Source organism: Eulemur rufifrons, chromosome 15 (assembly GCF_041146395.1).
Source record: "Eulemur rufifrons isolate Redbay chromosome 15, OSU_ERuf_1, whole genome shotgun sequence".
Taxonomy (NCBI): domain Eukaryota; kingdom Metazoa; phylum Chordata; class Mammalia; order Primates; family Lemuridae; genus Eulemur; species Eulemur rufifrons.
Window position 1 is genome coordinate 18,104,858 of NC_090997.1, and position 6,706 is coordinate 18,111,563.

Genomic DNA, 6,706 nt, shown 5'->3' on the forward strand with positions numbered 1-6,706 from the left:
GTCTTACTTTGCATAGAATCCTCCTGACCTCATTTCTGTCATTTCCCTTAGAGTTTGGCTTTGCCTGTATCAAAAAATATTCTGTGATTACAAACTTCTTTCTTTTAGAGGCTGTTATAAGAAAAAAAAGTGTGTTTAATTCTTCCCACTGACCTCTTATAGGTTTGTTCCTCGGGCAGACATTTTTAAAACATGAAAAGTTGATTTATATTTTTGAAAAAAAGTGATTTTTCTATTCAGTCCATTATATAGTAACTGAAAAGTGGGAGAAAAATAAAATTCATTGACCAAAGAATATGTGAACATATAATTCTGCAGTTGTCCTATGGCAACATAGCCTCATTGATCTACTTGGAATAAAACCTTACCTAGATGATACAAAGTGGGCTTTTTCAGTTTCTCAAAATTTATAGTTTATACAGAGAATGAATGTTTTTTCTGAATGCCTGGGTGATTTCAAGGTCACAGGTCCATCTATGCAGTGCCTCGCACCCCCAAAGTGCTTATTAGTCCTGATTTCAGATGTTCAGCCCCATTGCATTCATAGTTTCACTCACACTTCATAAACATATGCACTTGTTTTAAGTTTGGAAAATAATATAATCACAATAGAAGTGTCTCCAAACTTGTAATCTTCAAACGTTAAGGTTTTTAGGGAAAATTTTTCATACCTTATTGTTCGGGAAATCATGAGCAAGTTGAAAAAATTTTCAGTTTTGGCCACTATGATTTTTGGGTACTCACGAACATATTCTGAAGAAAGCTGGGATTCTGTTAAACAACCATAGTAGCTTTGGATGCCACTCTAGGTGTACTTATGACATCAGAATATATGATGAGGATATTTGAAATACTTTATTCAGCACTGGCTGCGTATTGACAGTATCCTCCAGGGTAAGTCTTAGGGTCAGTCTGATTGTGAGAAATTCTCATTATGCAGGAGAGGAAACAAACATGAGCGAATGTGATGATTAGGACTATTATTCCTATACTTTAATGCCTCCTGCATTAGTTTCCTCGGGATGCTGTAACACAGTACTAAAAGCTGGGTAGCTTAAAACAACAAAGAATTATTGTTTCACAGTTCTGTAGGCTAGATATCTGAAATCAAGATGTTGGCTGGGCCATGCTTCCTCTAAACCCTATAGGGATGAATTCTTTCTTCCCTCTTCTAGCTTCTGTTTTTTTGTCATTGGCTTACAAATGCATCACTCCAATTTCAGTGATCAAGGTTTATGTATCTTTGAATCCTCCAAGCCACATAACCTACAGCAAAATAGATGTTCTATGCATAATTATGGATTTGAATTGAACTGAATTATATTGAATTCTCACAGAGGAACAAAGTAGAACAACAGAGCCTTAACTAATATGTAGAAATATGGCAACTTGTAATCAACTTCTGTATATGTACCTTTTGATTGTATGTTCTTGAGGTAACACACTTCTTAAAATGTCTAGCTGAGTCTGTGATCAGCAGGAGGGAGTGAAGCCTCACTTTCCACATTGAGCCAGAGGAAGGTGCTGGGTGTAGAGTTCCATGAGATTAAGACAGCCCACGTGGCCCAGCCTTGAGGAACTTTTAGTCATGATTTACTTGGAAATTAGGTTAAGATATTGTATTAGCTTTAGTTCTCCTGAGAAACAGAAGACATATGTATTTATACACACACATACACACATACATACATTTTTAGAGAGAGAGGAAGAAGAAGGTATATGTATACTGAAGTTATGAAGATATATGTATATGTCTTATATATAAAGAGATTAATTATAAGGAATTGGATCACACAATTATTATGAAGGCTGAGAAGTCCCATGATCTTCTGTCTGTAAGCTGCAGACTCAGAGAGCTGGTGGTATATTTCCAGTCCGAGTTTAAAAGGTTAAGAACCAGGAGAGCCCATGGTGTGAGTTTCAGTCTGAGTGCAGAAGATGAATGTCCCAGGTCAAAAATAATCAGGCATAGGCCGGGCGCGGTGGCTCACGCCTGTAATCCTAGCACTCTGGGAGGCCGAGGTGGGCGGATCGTTTGAGCTCAGGAGTTCGAGACCAGCCTGAGCAAGAGCGAGACCCCACCTCTACTAAAAATAGAAAGAAATTATACGGACAGCTAAAAATATATATAGAAAAAATTAGCCGGGCATGGTGGCGCATGCCTGTAGTCCCAGCTACTCGGGAGGCTGAGGCAGTAGGATCGCTTGAGCCCAGGAGTTTGAGGTTGCTGTGAGCTAGGCTGACGCCACGGCACTCACTCTAGCCTGGGCAACAGAGTGAGACTCTGTCTCAAAAAAAAAAAAAAAAAAAAAAAAAAAAAATCAGGCAGAGAAAGAGTGAACACTCCTTTCTTCTGTTTTTGTTCTATTTAAGCCCTCAATGGATTGGATGAGATCAACCCTCATTAGGAAGAGCAATCTGCTTTATTCAGTCTACCAATTCAAACGTTAATTTTATCCAGAAATACTTTCACAGAAACACTGAGAAATGATCTTTAACCAAATATCTGGGCATCCTGTGGCCCAGTCAAATGGAACATAAAATTAAGCATCATAACACTCTTCTTGAATTGTTTAAAGGGTCATTTCTACATATTCACAAGCTATTTTAGAGGCATATTTCTCCTTCTGTTATGGCATCCTATCCTTAATTTCCTAGACCAGCTGTGGAAGACAATCAATTTTAGTGGAGGCAGAGAATTCTGTGTTGTCAAAATAGGAAGCAATTCTGATGGCAGAGAAGCACACTTCTTCCTAAATCATCTATTAATATATTGGTCACCGCACCCCCTCATAGACTCTTTCTCTTCATGTCCTCAAGGCTCCAAACTTGGCCTAGAATTTTAATTCAGAAGTAAATGAGAATTGTTATATAAGCAATATATCATAATTATGGAAAAAACCCAGAAAGCTATAAGTTCACACAAACCCATATTAGAACCCTAGATTTATTTTTCATAGCCTGGAAACTTTGGGGGCATGACTTGACATCTATGATCTGATAACTCTCACTTGTATTAATAATGTGAGGAGATTAAATATATTCCTCAAGGGTTATTTTGAGAAATGATTTAGATAATAATGTGAAGTACGTGCAGCATCACACAGCTAGTATGCAATAAAGCTGTAATTTGAAATCAGGGATTGGTTCCTTGCTCACTTGTCTAAAACAAGGGCCAGCAAACTACATCCTGCAGGTCAAAGCCACTTGCTGTGTGCCTTTATACATAAAGTGCCTTTATACATAAAGAGCCATATCCATCTTACACAATGCATTACTTACACTGCTTTTGCAATAGTAGAGTTGAGTTGTGGTGACAGAGACAAAAACCTAAAATATTTACTATAAGCAAACCTCGTTTTATTGTGCTTTGCTGTATGGCACTTTGCAGGTATTGCATTGTTTACAAATTGAAGGTTTGTGATAACCCTGCCCCAACCAAGTTTATCTATCTGACAGCATATGCTTACTTTGTGTCTATGTGTCACATTTTGGTAATTCTCACAATATTTCAAACTTTCTCATTGTTATTGTATTTGTATTGGTCACTTTTGACAAGTAATCTTTGATATAACTATTGTAATTGTTTTGGGGATGCCATAAATTATACCCATATGACATGGCAAACTTAATTTATAAATACTGTTTTTGTTCCAGCTGCTCTAGTGACCATCCCTTCTATCATCTCTCTCCCTTTCTTCAGGTCTCCCTTTTCCGTGGGACACGATAATATTGGAATCTAGCCAATTAATAACCCTACCATGATCTCCTTGTCCAAGTGAAAGGAAGCGTTACATGTATCTCATGTTAAATCAAAAACTAGAAATGATTTAGCTTAGTGAGAAATGTATAACAAAAGCCAAGATAGGCTGGAAGCTAAGCCTCTTGTATCAAATAATTAGTCAAGTTATGAATGCAAAGATAAACTTCTTGAAGGAAATTAAAAGTACTGCTTCAGTGACTACATAGATGAAAAGAAAGCAAGATAGACTTATTGCTAATATGGAGAAAGCTTGAGTGGTCTGGATAGGAAATTAAAATAGCCACAACATTCCCTGAAGCCAAAGTCTAATCCAGCAATACCCTCGCTGTCTTCAATTCTATGAAGGCTGAGAAAGGGCTTGAAGCTAGCAGAGGGTGGCTCATGAGGTTTAAGGAAAGAGGTCATCTGAATAACATAAAAGTGCAAGATGAAGCAGCAATTGCTGATGCAGAACCTGCAGCAAGTTATCCAGAAGATCTAGCTAAGATAGTTGATGAAGGTGGTTGTACTAAATAATAGGTTCTCAATGTAGAAAAAATAGCCTTCTATTAGTATTAGAAGAAGATGCCATGTAGGACTTGTACAGCTAATGGGGAGAAGTCAATGTCTGGGTGTCATGCTTTAAAGGACAGGTTGACTCTTTTACAGGGATTAATGCAGCTGGTAGCTTTGAGTTGAAACCAATGTTCACTTACCATTTCTGCAAATCCTAGAGCTTTTAAGAATATTAATAAATCTACATTGCCTGTGCTCTATAAATGGAACAACAAAGCCTGGATGACAGCAAATCTGTTTATAGCATGGTTTACTGAATATTTTAAGCCTGTTGTCAAGACCTACTGCTCAGAAATAAGATTTTTTAAAAGAAATATTATTGCTCAGTGACGATGTACCTGGTCACATAAGGGCTCTGATAAAGATGTACAAGGAGATCGATATTGTTTTTATGCCTGCTGACACAATATCCATTGTGCACCCCATGGCTCAAGGAATAATTTCAACTTTCAAGTTTTATTGTTTAAGAAATCAATTTCCTAAGTCTATAGCTATCATAGATTCTTCTGATGGATCTGGGCAAAGTAAACTGAAAACCTTCTGAAAAGCATTCACTATTCTAGATGCCATTAAGAACATTTTTGATTCATAGGAAGAGATCAAAATATCAACATTAACAGGCATTTAGAAGAGATTGATTCCAACACTCATGGATGACTTTGAGGTGTTTAAGACTTCAGTGGAGGAAGTAACTGCAGGTATGATGGAAACAGCAAGAGAACTCGAATTAGAAGCAGCACCTTCTAATTGCTCTCTAATTAGAAGTGAAGATCTGATTGAATTGATACAATCTGATGATAAAACTAATGAATATGGAGTTGCTTTTTATGGGTGAATAAAGAAAATGGTTTCTTGAGATGGAATCTAATCCTGGTGAAGATGCTGTGAACGTTGTTGAAATGACAGCAAAGGATTTAGAATATTCTATAAACTTAGTTGATAAAGCAGCAGCAAGGTTTGAGAAAACTGACTCCAATTTTGAAAGAAGTTCTACTGTAGGTAAAATGTTGTCAAATAACATGGAAAGCTACACAGAAATGTTTCATGAAAAGAAGAGTTAACCCATGCGGAAAACTTCATTGATATCTTATTTTAAGAAGTTGCCAAAACCATCCCAACTTTCAGCGGCCACTACCCTGGTCAATCAGCAGAAATTAACACTGAGGTGAGACCCTTCACCAGCAAAAAGATTATGACTCACTGAAAGCTCAGATGATTGCTAGCACTTTTTTAACAATAAAGTGTTTTTACAGTAAGGTATGTACATTGTTTTTCAGGCATAATGCTATTTCAGACTTAATAGTCTACAATGTAGTATAAACATAACTTTTATAGGAACTAGGAAACCAAAAAATTTGTGGGACTCATTTTATTGTATATTTTCTTTGTTGCAATATTAGCTTTATTGTGGTGGTCTGCAATTGAAGGCACAATATCTCTGAGGTATGCCTATATTTGGTTTATTTCATAACCACTTTGCCATCTGTTGGTCTAAAACACCACAGTCTACTGCTGGGGTTACTTGTGATAATGTTTGAGATATGAAAAAATAATACACAGCTCTGAAGACAAATAAAAATGAAAATAAAAAGCATATTAAAAAGTCTGCTCATTTTCGTAAAATAGGCAGTACCTAGTATCTTCACTGTCTACATAGTAACTGGAAATCACATTCAGCAGCAGTTCAAGTAAATAGTACTATTAGACACATTCCATTTTTTAGGAGACATCTATTCTAATAACAAATTATTTTAAAATGTCCCTGCTAGTGTATACGATATTTGTGTGTTATGACACACTATCTGATAATAATACAACTAATAATAGTTGTATCATTATTAACAAGTTATCACTCTTAGTTTGACAAAGATTGTTCTGTCAGGGACAGATGGACACCATTATTCAGCTATCCAATTGCTCTTTTTTATGCCATGTCTAAGAAATGTAGTATCCTGTAGAGGACTGGGTATTTCTAGTACAGCCAGATACGATTTAACTGCCTTCTAGTAATCTGAGCATTGTGTCTCACCAAAAATATTTCAAAAAATGAGCCACCTGTGGATTTTTTATAGGATGTTTATTTTTTTAAAAAAGCTAATATATTTTATACAGCTCACATAAACACTTCCCAACAGACATATATTCAGAATTAGGAAATCAAGGCTACCCCATAGTAGTCTAGATTTGACAAAATCACATGTGAAAAAAAAGAAAAATCCTCTGTGCTGAGGTCCTGCAAAAGGTAGATCACTTTTTTAATATCAAAATTGAAAATAATAAAATAAAATTTTGAAAAGTTAAAATTAAATAATTAGTTAATGTACATGTACAAATTTGCAACTGACTTTCCTACAAGTAAAAAATCAGCAAGGTTTAATTGATTTTCTG